Source organism: Quercus robur, chromosome 6 (assembly GCF_932294415.1).
Source record: "Quercus robur chromosome 6, dhQueRobu3.1, whole genome shotgun sequence".
NCBI classification, from domain to species: domain Eukaryota; kingdom Viridiplantae; phylum Streptophyta; class Magnoliopsida; order Fagales; family Fagaceae; genus Quercus; species Quercus robur.
In genome coordinates this window covers 9,230,465-9,246,074 of record NC_065539.1, presented here as the reverse complement: position 1 = coordinate 9,246,074, position 15,610 = coordinate 9,230,465, and the positions used below count along the sequence as shown (strand labels likewise).

Sequence of the window (15,610 nt, the reverse complement as noted above, 5' to 3'; positions counted from 1 at the left end):
AAATATAAAAGTTTGATCAACCAATATGTATCACGACTTATCAAATAGATTATATTTGTTTTATTCAGTATTTCTGCATAGCCATAAGAGAGCATTTCAATCATACCCGGTTGAACCGCATATGATTCTTCTATCTCAAGCTTTAATCTATTCCGAGTCACCAACTAAGCCATAGAGGAGTCAGGTCACCAAAGTCTAAATTGGCTTCCACCATATGACCTGTGACAAAAGTAATTCTAATAATAGCTTAATGAGTGTTGATGTGCACAAGAAAACCCAACTTCACTCCTCATAATTAGGGATAATGGTGAATTTGCATAATATCTCTCACAAATGAGGGAATCTAAAATTATGCACATGAGGGAGGCAATTATGCCCCTTATCATAGGCCATCATGGTCATAATTATAGTTGTCACTTGTTAGTATCATACGATACACAATACGTATCGTATCATGTACAGAAAAATTCGTATAGTAAGAGTGTATAATAAGTTAAGGAAAATAACTATGACACTATGTCTGCCTGTGCCCTATATATAGATAGAGATCCACACTATAAACAAGCATGAGATAAAATACTAAAAAAGAATACTGTCTTCATGAAAAAAATTATGGATTGAGCATCACCTATAACTCAAACTCAATTCCCATAACTCATTTCTCTAACTCTATTTTTTCACTTACTCCATAAATAATTTGTTTGGTTTTATATCTCGGTGCATATCTCTTCTTTATAACTCAAATTTTTACATAAAGTGGTGGGGCCGATATATCTTCTCTATAACTCACACAAAGTGAATTGATCATACACTACCGCGGGCCCCACCAAGGCTAAGTATTTACAAGAGTGTCATTGAAACCCATAACTTAAAACTCAAAAATATTCTAATTGTGTTTTCAATTTTCATGACTCAAACTCAAAATTTTGAGTTTTGAGTAATAGAAACTCAACTCAAAAATCAGTCCAAACAAGTTGAGTTTCAATGACTCTCATATTTTTTGAGTTTTGGGTGATGAAAACTGAGTTATATAACTTACTTTTCATCAATCCAAACACTCTCTAAGACATCAGAGACTTTTCCATCAGAGCTCACCGCCTCACCCTAGTGGTTCCTTTGATCCATCCTCTCATTTTTGCAGGTGTTATGGATCAATCATGCAATTTATGGGCATCAACAAGTGTCAAAAGCCTTAAAATTTAGTGGCATAACCTACCATCCTTGACTAGAAGAAATAGAGTTTGAACTTCACCGTCTCACATTATTGTAACTATTGAATTATCTTTATTACTATTATATCTTTCACACGAACACTCTCTCTTGAGGCTCCTCTCTGGCTGCCTTGTCCTCGAAGATCTGTTATTTACAACTGAACACTTGGAGGGTGAATATAAAATCTCTGTACCTACTTTGAAACGTTTATGAGTGAAAGTGAATTTAACTACTCTGATTACAAACGCCCAAATAAGAAGCTCCGTTAGGGACAAGTTTCTATTTAGTTATCACATAAAATTAAAATAAGTAGTAAAGTAGTAGCGGTGAAAGAGAGGCCGATCGAGTTATATGCCGCCCTCGGTTTATATCGAAAACAGCTGACATTGACGCTGCATTGCCCATTGTTTTTTCACTTTCAAAACCTGCTTCCTCACTTCCTTGTCGCTTCGATGGTGCCATCTGCTCCTTCCATTTTAACTAATCTTGATTAGACGAATCAAAACCGCAAACATGTCCTTGTATTGTTTGCTTTTTAAATAGAAAGCTGGATTCAAAGACTGAATTTCATCTGCCTTATATTATTGCTAAAGTCTTCTATTTCCGTTTACCAAAAAAAAGTCTTCTATTTGCACATTTTATACCATTGTCCTTTTAGAAAACTCGAAAATCTGCAACTTTTTACTGTGTTTTTTAATCTATGGATTTGCTTCCTCTCCTTCTTCACAATAAATATTATTATTATTATTATATATTATCGTGTTTCATAATCATGGTCCAACTCGATCGGTTTAAACTTAATTTATGAATATCAAAATTTTAATAACTCAATTGACACTTTTTAATATACCATATGTAAGTGTTATTGTACCTAAATTTTGTTTTATTTATATTTCTAACATTGTCCTGTAGGCTCTACCCCTGGTTTCCATCAAGAGTGGATTGTATACAATGTATAGAGCTCAATTACTCGTTGGTTGCAGTCCTCAAACACTATCCATAAAGTGGTGTACTGTATTCTTTAATTTTAATTTATTGCTAAATGGTCGGAATTTGTGGCCACTTAGCTTATGCCATACACATTTCTTAAAATACTAATTAATAAACGGCTTGTATTTGTCTCTACAAATAGATAAGGAATCTCGTGTATCCTTTTTAAAATTTAAATTTTAACAGTTTTTTTTTTTTTTTAATTCAAGAACCAGATAGGGTTTAAATTTAGGAGCTTCATTCTTTTCTTTTTCTTTTTCTTTTTCTTTTTTAATCATAAAAAGTTGACTTTGAGAGATATAAATTTCAATCCCTCTATATGTTACACGTATAATCTTTCTTTTTCTTTTTTTTCAGTATTTTTACATAGCTTGTTAAGATAATAGATTATTGATATTAATTTGAGTCTATCACAAAAATTATTTTATCATTTATTATTAACAATTTGCACATTTGACGGTAAATTTTTTATAAAAAAAAGTCTCTATAGATTTATTATATCTGAATCATTTGATATCCTTTCTGTAATTTAAAATATCACTTCTCCAAAAATATAATACTAGAAATATATATATATATATATATATTTTTTTTTTCCTTTTAGAATCAAATACTAGAAAGAAGATAATGAAGAATATCTGTTTCTTTTTTTTAAAGATATTTGTTGGCCCCATCAAATCAGGTCCTAGTCAAATAGCCACCTAATTAAGTACTTGATTTTGAAGGTGATATACCATGCATCAAATGCATGCTTCTTTCCTCTCACATGGAGGTGGACCCCACACATGTGGAGTCCACCTCTATATGAGAGGGAGGAAACATGCATCCGATGCATAGTATATTTTCTCCAGGTTTTGGCCTCGCCTAGTAATTCAATGGTCCAATCTCCAAAGTTTTTAAACTAAAGGGTTGATTATGGATTACTTCGAATTATCCACCATATTTTTCCTGTGTATGATATTATTACTGCTTAAACCTCCTTAGTTAAATAGAAATCTTTTGTGATAAAATAGACCTTGTGGTGAAAATATGTAAAATATAGCAAATTCAATGATGTGAATTAGTCAAGTCCTTGCTTGTCATTTGTGGTGTGCTTTTATATTAGGGAAAATTATTAGGTACTCCTGGAGTATAATAAATGCATAGTCCCCCCTCTCACGTGAATGGTGAGTCCCACCATGAATTTAATTAGTGTGACCCACCTTTCATGTGAGAGGAGGAACTATGCATTTATGGTACTCTAGGAGTATACAATAATTTCTCTTATATTAGAACATCTTTCTCCCTCCCTTGTATGTGTGTGTTTGTTTCTCAAAAAAATATAAAAAATAAAAATTTTGTGGAGTGGAGTAAAGGAAGATGGCTTTCTGATTATGGTAGTAGCTGATCTTTTTCCCTTATCTTCCCAATTAGGACTAGGTTAATTAAGTGAAGCATATCTGCTGCAGCAAATAACACTTGCCTTTATTTTGGCAACTGTCTACTTGTAATGCAGTGTGCTGGGATATTGCCACGTATACTTGGAGCAAAACCCACAATTTATAGAAAAACCATTGGCTTTGGCAACCCTTAAAGCCTCAAAACCGCTTTGAAAACAAACAAATATAGAAAGAACAAACCACTCCCACCAAAGCCTCTCACTATAAATAAAAGACCCCACACGCACTCTTCCACATTAAAAAAAGAAATGGATTTCATGATTTCCAAAGTCCAGACTGAAAAGATAAACATAAATCATTCAGAAGAGAAAGATTCCGAGATACTTAGTCCCATCTCAAGCCAACTCTACCTGAAATCATCAACCCAAGCCCCCTCTAAGACCTTAGACAAAGAAGCTGTCCTCAGACGTATCAGACTCCATAAGAACTTGAACAAGATCCGAGGTGCTTTACAAGCTCTAGTTGCTGGCAGCTCAGAACAGACCAACATAGCTTCAATGCTGGAGCAGAAGTGGCAGGACCCAGAAGATGCCTTCTCTGCCCCATAAAAGAAATGGTGGAATCATCACTCTTTTGATCATCAAAGATCTTGTGAGACATAACCCAAGATCAATGGAACTAGTGCAGGATTTTGTAGAGGCATAGGGCTTCAACTATTATTTAATTACTTTGTTTAAGCGGGTTCAATCATGTCAACCTTGCTAATCTAATGTACAGTGTTTCTTGATTATTGAAATTAGAACTTTCTATATCATCACTTTTGCCAACATGAAGGAGAAACATGCATTAGACCACAATTATAATTGATTACTGGGTCGTGTTGCTTTCAATTCTGGAATTATTGGCAGTAGCAATCCTTTCAATTCAGCATCCATTGTTCTCTCCAGAAAGTTTCCATACTGCATTTAACATCTTGAAAGAAAGAGCAATCTACGTAAGCAATATTTTTCACTAGTTAAAAGTTATCAAATTGCTATTCTCATCTAGTCCATCAATGGTATTAATTTATTGTCTGCCATTTGTAAATTGTAACTCAAAATTGAGTTGTTAAAATTTTATTGATTCTCCTCTAGCATACCACCGATATTATTTTATTGGTAGTGATTGTTACACACAGTAGCATAGGCTTTAATGAAGCTGGTCAAGTTGAAGGGGAATAACTTCCCAGTACGTCCAGGCGATAGGCAGAGACCAGGATTTTACCATCAGTTAGAAGGTTTTAGTACCTTTGTTAGCCGGGCGCATGGTTTATATTAATATTATCTCCACAAGTCTTTCTTATAGGCTATTCTAGTACAAGCGTCCTGGCGTCGGGCCTAAGTGAGCTTGTTTCATACAGCACGTGCCGTTCCTACCGGCTCTGTGACGTTAACCTAAAGCTCTAGTTCTCACTTCGCGCAGCTCCGTTCACTCCCTATGGGGATTCTTCTTTCATACGTAGTCTTTCAAACTTGATTCGATGGTGTAACCTTCTGCGCCGCTAGCGCTACTACTACTACTTTACTACTTTGAAAGCCCGCCCCTGCTTAGTGAGATGCATAACTGGAAATGGTTTTCTTAGTTCTCTCATCAATTCAGCCTTTTTAAAGAGAGGTTAAAATACAGTCAACACTCCTAAGGATTAGGCTAATTATCGTCTTTTTAAAGATAAGGTAAAATACAGTCAACATTTCTAAAGATTAGGCTAATGATAGTCTTTTTTTTTTTTTTTTTAGATAGAATTCTACTCTAGTTTAATATATATATATATATATATATATGTGTGTGTGTGTGTGTGAAGCTCCATTCTTGAGACTTGAACTCCGGTCCTTACCCCCCACACTCCACAAGCACTTATACTTGTGGAGTGACCATCATACCAAGGGTGTGCGGTAGTATTGACAGTCTTTTTAAAGATATGGTAAAATACAGTCAGCACTCCTAAGGTTTAGACTAATGACAGCCAAGTCCAAAACACTTCAAAATTGACCAATTTGATCCCTAAACTCCATTTTTTTTTTTTTGAGAAATAATTACAACATACTGCTAACTCCGTAACTCGAACCCTTTCCTCCCTAGACCCCCAAGCACTTTGTACATGGAGATGTGTCAATTTAGCTACAAGGCCTTTGGCAATCCCTAAACTCCACTTGATCCTTAAACTGTTACTCATTTTCTTCTCTCTGTTACAATGACTAGGAACTAAATTGGTCAATTTTGAAATATCTTAAACTAGATTGATTAGGCTCCGTTTGGGAGTTCATAAGGGATGGAAATGGAATGAAATGGAATAATCATAAGGGAATGGAATGGAATGTATTTAAGTAAGGGAAAAGAATGGAATAGAATGAAATTAAGTAATCTTGATTGGATGTTTTAAAATAAAGGAATGAAAATGAATGGAATGTAAGTAATCTTGTTTGGAAGCAACATATAGAGAATGGAATGGAATCATTTTATGAAAATATTACTATTAAACCCCTATTTTAAAATAAAGCGTTGAATATATAGGGGTATTTTGGGAGTTTTAGTAAAAAAATCATTAAATCTAATTTCATTCCTTCCCATTCCTCCTAATTTCGGGAGGAATGAAAATTTGAGATTTTAAGGGAATAGAGAAGAATGAGTGTTCCCTCCTATCCATTCCATTCTCTCACACTTAAACTCCCAAATAAGAGAATGCGCTTTCCATTCCCTTCATTAAAACTCTCAAGTAAGAGAATGGAAGAATATTCTAAAATGACATTTTTCATTCTTTTCCATTTCATTTCATTCCCTTCTCTCAACAAGGCCTAAAGATGTTTACCATTTTTTACCCTTAAAGGTATTCCACATCATGGGGTGTCATAAGGGATAAATTTGGAAAAGAATTATATTATTTTAATAATAATTATTTAAATTAGTGTATGTTTTAAGGTATAAGAGAATCCCACTTTTGTTAAAATTGTGTTTTTAAAACATGGCTTCACTTATTAAAACAATACTAGTAAGTTGTCTGTGTGATGCATGGATAATTTTGTGATATTTTATATAATACGGTTTTGGATAATGATGTACATATATTATTAAAAAGAAGTAAACTAAATTAGAGTAAATAAACATATACATTTTGAAATACTAAAAATTAGTTTAGTAGCTTTATTACGTATTTGTAGCTTTCTTAAGGTAAGATTATTATTATTTTTTTAAAATCATGAAACCAAAAATAAATGCAAAAGAGTAGCGGGATCATGAAAATCAACTAATTTGCGTTGTGTTCACATATTTCATACCATGAAAAGAAAGTATGCCCAACTCTCTGACCATCTTCCACTCATCAATAGTGTGACATTAAGACATAGTGTGAGCAAGTGTATATACATGTGTCTTATAGATGATTTAAAATTAAACCATGGTAGAATTAATATGACTTTACATTGAGCACCAAATATTATCTCTACTTATATATCCAAAATAAAAATTATCCAACCAAATTACCTAAACCTAAATCATATTTAAGTCCCTAATTTAAAAAAGAAAAAAGAAAAAAAAATTACCCGTAGGGGTTTCGACGTCTTAATGGTGGTGGGAGGCTAGTATAACGGAGGTGGTGACCTCTCAGATTCATCTTTCTCTTTCTTTCAAATGTTTTGTTAGTCTTAGGCCTTTTATTTTGGTTATATATAGTGAAATAATGTGTTTTATTTAACAATTCACAACATTTTTGTGTCTCTCTATCACTCTCCTGGGCCTTATCTAGTTAGTTATTACTGTCCTTACTTATTTTATTTTATTTTTTACTTTTTTTAAAATACTAAATCAGTGGGAGGTGTGATGTAAGTTTAGGCAATTAATGAGATATTAATAAGATAATAGTAAAACAAGTTAGTGTGAGATCTCGGGTAACTGTAAAAAAAACTTAATGAAAGAGGTAAAAAAATGTTATACTTATATGCAAAATTAGAGCGCCACTTGGCAAGACCTCATGCACTCCCGCATGAGGTCTCTGCTTTTATACCTACTAGTTAAAGGCTCGTGCATTGCACGGTTTTTTATTATTTTATTTTATTTCATTTTTTATTTAAATTATTGAAGAAAAAAATCTAAATGAATACTTATACAAAATTATATAATATTAATTTAAATAGAGTGTAGGGTAGGGGTGTCAATGTTCGACCCAACCCGCAAATATGATACGAACTCGACATGGGTTTTTGCGGGTTAGGGTTGGGCCTTAATGAGTTTGGGTCATAAACGGGTCGACCCGAAAGCGATACTATAAGAAACGTGTCATAAGCGGGTCAACCTGCATAACCCGCAATAGACACATTTGACACGCCAATTTATTTGTGTCAACCTAAAGTGACCTACTTAACACAACTCATATAACAAACAAATATTCATTTTATTTTAAATTTGTCAAATACCTTTTATATCTAACATATATTTTAAATTTTTTTTTTAAAAGTGAGTAACTACAAAAACTTATAAGGGATATAATTAAAAATTAAAACTTTACAAATCCTAGATCTCTAAACCCTACAAACCCTAAATCTCTAAACCTTCTTATAAATATCTAATTTTATTTTTTTATTTTAGTTGTATTACTCACTCTACTATCTTATAGACTCACGCCCAATTCTCAAACTTAAAGTCTTAAACTGGTTATTGCTGTCTCTCTCTCTCTCTCTCTCTCTCTCTCTCTCTCTCTCTCTCTCTCTCTCTCTCTCTCTCATGTGTTTAGTGAGTTTTAGAATTAAAGAAAACTGTTTTCTTGGTGTTTCAAAATTCTATAGTAATTTTTTCTGCATAATGTTTTTGTTCTATAAACTTTGAACCCATGTGCCGTTATTAATATATGAAATATATTAATTGTTGATTAAGGCCACAGTTGTAGTTTTTGTCTTGTGTCGTGTGTCTTTTTTGGTGTTTGTATTAGTGTTGGACACTGTCTGCATATCTTACAAGTGGGTTTATTAAGATAGTTTATAAACTAGATCTGATGGGTATTACTTTTAAAATTGTTGAGGCATGATCATATTTTGTAACTATATTTTGGCATAGAACTTGCACAAATGAAATTGGATGAGCTTGTGGAAGATTTTATGAATTTGGACATCAACAAAAAATCTATGGATGATAATCATAGTCATAGTCATGATTAGTCTACTGTTTGCTCAAATTCTTTCAATATTGATACTTAGCATTTGGCGAGTTCCAAGGATATTATATTTTTATTGAAATATGTTATTTCATTTTTGTTAAACTATGTTATTTTGAATTTAGGTTGAAGTGTATGCACTTCTTTTAGAGTATAAAGAACTTATTTCTAGATGAATGTTATATTTTTATTGAACTATATTATTTTGAATATGGTTTGAAGACTTAAAGTGTATGCACTACTTTTGGGATGTAAAAAAATTATTTCTAGATGGATGTTATATTTAATATTATGTAGGTTGAAATGGATTGTATTACATTTATGTCAACCCAACACGACTCGTTTATTTAGCGTGTCAAATGGGTTGGGTTAGGTCAACCTGCCTTATTAATAGGTCGGGTTAGAATTGAAGGATTATGATATGATTATAAAATGGGTCAAGTTAGGGTCATGCCATTTAGTCGAATACCCCTATCTCGACATGATACGAACTCGACACACTAACCCGAATTGACACCCCTAATGTAGGGATATAATGAAACTACAATAGCATAAGATTTTGTTGACAATAATAATAATGAATAACGAAACTTCCTTTTAATGCTTTGAAACTTTTGTTAATTGAATTATAATCTTTATTTTTTGTAAAAGGAAAGAAGTATTTAAGATAATGTATATATATGATTGTATTACTAATAGTGGAAATAAAAATAAGGAATAGCTGAATTAAAATTATACTATTTAGAAAAATAAATTTAATCTAATTATGCACATATAAACATAGCACAATTATTTATTTATTTATTTGAAGAATATAACATATCTAAAAACTTATAAGTAATAATTTTAAATTTAATATTAGGAATATAATCAAACTTATTCATAATCTAAAATTAAGAAACTAACACAAATCACAAATTAAGATATAAATGTAGAAAAAGAACAAATAATATACCTGTTTGTTTCCTCTATCACTTTGAGAGATGAAAGTGTGAGTATATAACGAAAAACTGAATTAGTTACAGTAGAAGAGAACAAATGTATACAAAAGTTTAATATTTTTTAATGCCGAATTCATGAATTTAAGTATATATGAGAGAAGATTTTATTAATTTTTTTTGAAGTTAAAGAAAAATAGCTTAAACAAAATGAAAAAATAATAAGGAAGAAAAAATGCATACTTGCATTGTAATAGGATTTAGGCATTCACATACTAGAGTAAATATCACTCCGTATATATATATATATATATAGGTAGAGTTCCACTTGATATAGAATCTAAATCCTATTGGAATTAAGATTTCTAATCAATGTGTTTTGTTACTATCCTATAAAAAAGTGGAATAAAAAAAAGTTCGAATGGATAGAAAGAAAAAGGAAACGTTGATATATGTATGTTATTTACAATTTTTTTTTTTTACTTTATCCAAAAAATAGGTTGGTAAATCGGTATGAATAGATAACCGACTTGGGTTGTTGGGGTTTTAAAAAAATTAAATAAACATATAAAATAATAAATGAAGAGTCTTATCATACTTGGTTTGTTGAAGTAGAATTATAGAAAAAGTCCTATTATAGAAAGAGTAGTAACTAACAAAAGAAATTGATAATGATCGGGGTCGAAGTGTTTAATTTAGCTATTTTGGATAGGATATAGATTATTACAAATTAGTTTTCTTTCGTTACAAAAGAAAAGATAGCGTAGATGCATGTTTTCATTAATTAAGTTTTTTTTTTTTTTTTTTGCTATTCAAACGTTTCTTGTAGTTATCATATTAGTAGTTGTAAGACACCAAGATATAAAGCTAGGATATGGTGATATACATCATACATAATGTGGGGCCAGGGAACTTATGGTTCGGCCCACGCTCTATTAGGGCTCAGGGCCCATGCTGAGGAGGGTAGGTGCCGAGAATGAAGGGGGAAAGGCCGAAGTGTCTAAGGGAAAAGCCGAGGATGACCCTGGCCTCGGCACCCCAGGACTTCAAGGGGAAGGGCAATGTCTCGATGAAGGACGCCCCCAAAAAGCCCCCTGAAGGAGATGCGAGAAGAGTTGGACCCACGTGGGGGTACGGTGTAAAGCTGGTTCAAGGAAAATACGTCCCCTCCGCATTAAATGCACCCGCCAGCGTCCTGACCATGTTAATGAGAAAAGACGCCTGGACAGAACGACTTTGATCATCGCAACTAACAGAAAGCAAGGAGGGATAGCTGATGGGACGGGTACAAAAGTAGGCACCTGCCTGACCAACAAGTGGAGGGCTAAAATCAACCAAGGAGGGATATATAATGTGAAGGTTAATGCACCAAAAGGGGGTTGGGAAAAATGGCCAAAAACCAGAGCCTCCCAGCCCGCCTCCAGGAGAACGACTCCTAGGGCGAACACGATTTAATTATGTATGAACACCACGAAAAATCCACCGTTTGGTGACCAAGACCTAGCCTTTCAAACCCACGCTCTACAAATGATATTGTTTGGGCCTTTTTACATGCGAACCCAGTATCGTTTTGGGTTGTTACAAATCGTGTCCTTACACATAATATTTACTTTTACGATTCTATATAAAAAATTGCAATTTGTTTTTGAAGATAAGAACAAAAAAATTATATCTATTTTTCTTTTAAATCTAAAAAATTTTCAGCAATTTGGTGTAGCCATTTGGCGCAACCACAGCTTTTAAACCAAACTTTTATTAAATAGTAAACTAGTCGCTAACCCGTGCTATGCACCTAAACCAATCTATTTGTGAAGTAAACTAAAATAATTTTATAAAGCCTTAAATTGATTAAGAAACTACATCATTACATGATTTATTCTTCTATGACTTCAATTTGGGTTACAATTTGATGAAGAAACCATTACTTGAATGTGCAATGGCTTATAAAAAATTTGTCAGATAATTTCAGATACAGAAAAAAATAACTCAAAAATTCAAATATTAAAACTTCTGAAAAACCAAAAAATATTAAAGAATCAAATGATTCACTGCTTAGAAATTATTGAAACAAAACAAAATATATATGACTAAAAAATAGAAAAATATAAGAAAAAGATTGGGTTACATTCAAAAGAATAATCCATGGCTATAGGTTTGCACCCTATCAAAAAATATCACATTAGTGAAGTAGAGAGATAATAATAATAATAACATCAATGTTTGAGTTTGAGTTTAAGTTGGACTTGTTGGACTTGTTAAATTTATTTAATAAGTCTTAAGATACTCGGAATATCCTATGACAAAACCGAAAATTTAATGAAAAATATGGTAGAAATAAACTAAAACAAATCCTCCAACAATTATTAAACCATAACCTAAATATAGAATATTAAATCTCTCATAATCTGAAAGAAAACAAAAAATAAAGTAAATAAAAAAAGGGTACAATGAAATGAACTTGAGAACTGGTTACCTTTGTTTTACTTTTTAATTCTTAGCACCAAACAGATTGCCAATCTAATTTTAAGAATGAAATACAACTTTAAAAAAACTATAAAATCGAGCATTGTAAACAATCAAATCAACAGTTAAAAATATTTTAAGAAATAAATCTCTATCAAAACGTAAAAGTAAATAACATTATACTTTAAAATTTCACAGTTTTAACAAAGTGACAAATCCTTCATACATTTTCAAACGGAACCACTTAGGAGAAACAAATGTAGTCAAATGTATTCAGCAAACTGTATCAATAGGATCAAGTTTCCAAATCTAAGTAACAGATGATAGAAGCATTCAGGTTTATTAAAAAAAAAATTATTAATATATACGAAAATTATAGCTTCTTCTAAACTATTTATTCACAACCAATTCAGATGCAAGCATAACGGTTAGTATTACCTAGATATAGTCTTCTCGTTCTTCTTCTAGCCATCCTTCAGAACCTTATCTCGGATTTGGTGTGGCGCCAACATATTTGAGTCACTGATCTCTTTTAAATTATAACAGATTTCAGTTCCCTTGTCCAATACAGCGAACTTGGAATGAGTTTTTTGCTTCCTAGATCTTCTAGTAACTTTTGTTGGACACGCTTTTGATTCTCTCATCTACTCTTTGCTATCTAGGCATATTGAAAAATTAATAACAGATAACAGGAAAAAAATACTCAATATCAAAGCATCATAAATAAGGGGGTGGGAAATAATTGCATCAAGCATTTAAAAAAGGAAAAAAAAAAATCTATAGGGCTAAATCCACATTTGCATGTGTGTTTAACCATTGTCATTCCACAGTTGCCACATTGCAATGAAATTTTCAATGTTAGACATGAAATCAATGTCTATGGAAATTTGGAAGCCCTACCAAAAAGGTAAGCATAAACAAAGTGTAAGGACACGATTATTTAACGACCCAAGAGTGACATTGGGCCTTATGTAAAGGGTCCTAACAATATAATTTGTTGAGAGTGGGCTTGAAAGGCAGGACCTTGGTCACCGGTCACCGGTTTAGTCGTGGTTTTTATGGAAGCTTATATATGAGTGGACTTGGCTTGACTAGCTAAGCTTTCCATTTGTGTGGATTGTAAGATTTAAGTCCTCGGACAGCGTCCGAGGAGCATAGTCTCCTTCCCCTTCTCCCTTTTGCAGGATTTTATACTCTTTTTTCCGGGGGTCCCCTTTCCCTTGGCTCTCTTTCCCTTTTATACTAGTGTTCACTTCCTTTTTTGTGTCCACGTGTAAGTTTCACTTTCTAGGGTATAGACCTGTCCTATCAATCCATACCTCGAGTGGTTGGGGGTGGTTGGAAAAGTTAAATAGCATGGTTTGGAGTATGGGCCTGTCAGATGCAGGGTTCTGTACCACGATGTTGGCAGCTTTCTCCCTTGCCCTGCCCCTGTACTGAGTTTGTCCTTTTCTTCAAGCGTTTTGTGAGGTACCGAGCACAAGATCGTCCTCGGCCATATATTTGGGCCTTGTCCCGATTTTTACTTTGCGTCCTCGGAAATTATTCTCCTAGGCTTGGATCTTGGGCCCTATTATGAAATGGGCCGGGCCCACAAATTCTCGGGCCCCACACAAAGAAACCAAGATTTTGAATAAGAAATTTAACAAAAACCAAGTGATCAAAGATACTCATTGACAAAAAAAAGATTTAATAATAATAATCACATATCAGAATTTGGATTTCCAAAAGACACGAATTCAAAATAACCATTTCCAAAAATAATCTCTACTCCCTACGCTAATAGGAAATACCTGTTAACTTACTATTACATTAAGCGGAATAACGTGTTTTTTCTTTTTTAACTGTACATGAGGTATAAGTTTAAGTGGGTATTTATCCTACGTGGCATAACATGAAACATTTTAATAAACCATCAGCTTAACTGTTAGTATTATAACAAGGGGGGCATTATTGAATCAATTTGGTTCCTTCCCTTTATATCTACAACTCTGTCTCTTTCACTTTTTAAAATTTTGAAAAATGCAACAAAAACATACATGTGCAAAATTTGGTGAGAAGCAAAAAAAAAAAAAGCTTGTAATGTCGAATGCTCATAGGACCAAGACTAAATTGGTTTAAAATGTAAATTCAATGTTCAGCAAGCATTTGATTGTAATTTAAGCGGTTTATTTTTTTTATTATTTATAGTGAGAGGCTTTCAAACAATGTTGTAGCAGTAAAAGTTAAAATTTTAAGATTACTGAAACGATGTATCGTGCGGGTTTTTTTTTAACTTAAAGCTGTAAATAATCTGCATATCAATAATCATGAACATATATAAAACTGATTTAGGAGTAAGCATTGTTTTAAGAAAATAACTCACTCAGAAAAGATGGATTGTGGATAGGAATTTCGAAGCTAATGAAACAATCTATGCTTGATCTGCAAAAAAAAAAAAAAAAAAAAAAAAAAAAAAAAAAAAAAGAGAGAGAAAGTTAGAGGAATAGTGAAGCGTGACTAGAGATATAGATGAGAGAAGTGAATGATAGATGGGTGAGGAAATACCATTTGATGTGAATGTCATAGGCAACAAAGAAGATTATTATTTTTATATATGGGTTAAAAAAAATGTAAACTTTCTTTAATTGCTAAGATTAGCATTCCTTTTTTTTTTTTTGGGGGGGGGGGGGGGGGGGGGGATAGATTAGCATTCCTAAGATAAGTATTTGAATTAAAAAAAAAAAAAAAAAAAAAAAGGTCGCATCAAATACCAAGCATAAAATTTAAAATAAGAACAACAGTAAAAGCCTTAATATTGTTCACATTTATTTCTTTTCCAGTACAATTCTAGCAACAAATGAAGCATCAAATTAATAACCTTTCAAACATTTTTTACTGTTTAGTTTCTAACAAAACCAAAAACTCAAACTTTGCTCATTCAATCAGTCCCCAGTTGACCAAAAACAAATTCCAATTTCCCTCATCATTCCCCCACTTAATCCTCCATTTTCTCAACAACCAATCAAAAACCTCATTGTTTCTAATTACGCAAACTGAATAATCCCTTGAGTTATACTCTTTAAAGAAAAACAACAAATAAAAAAGCATATATAATCACAGCTTTCTTGGGAAAGAAACAGAGATGGAAAGCAAGAGAGAAAAAGTGAGTTAGGGCAAGAAGGAAAGAACCAAACAAACAATATCAAAATCTGAAATCTACAAATCATAACAGAAAATCCCAAAACATCTAAGCAAATATCTAAATCTATACCTATCCAACCAAAATACCCAAAAACTAAGTCATATTAAATACCTAGATATAAGAAAGGGGAAAAAAATAACCGGTGGCAGTTTCGACGATCTGATGATGGCAGGTAAATGGCCTGAATGGAGTTAATGGCACTTAGATTTCTCTTCCTCAATCTCAATTCTTGTGTGTGCCTACGGTTTCGGTGTTCTGAGTCTGG

At 32.7% G+C, this 15,610-nt stretch overlaps 1 long non-coding RNA gene across 1 annotated transcript; it reads right to left on the bottom strand.

Annotated features, from left to right (window-relative positions):
• Positions 1-12,604: 12,604 nt before the first annotated feature.
• LOC126689638 (uncharacterized) lies at positions 12,605-15,610 on the bottom strand. Its single transcript, XR_007644561.1, has 3 exons — positions 15,486-15,610; positions 14,527-14,585; positions 12,605-12,819 (listed from the first exon to the last, which is right to left on the bottom strand). It is a non-coding gene; the product is annotated as an uncharacterized LOC126689638 (long non-coding RNA).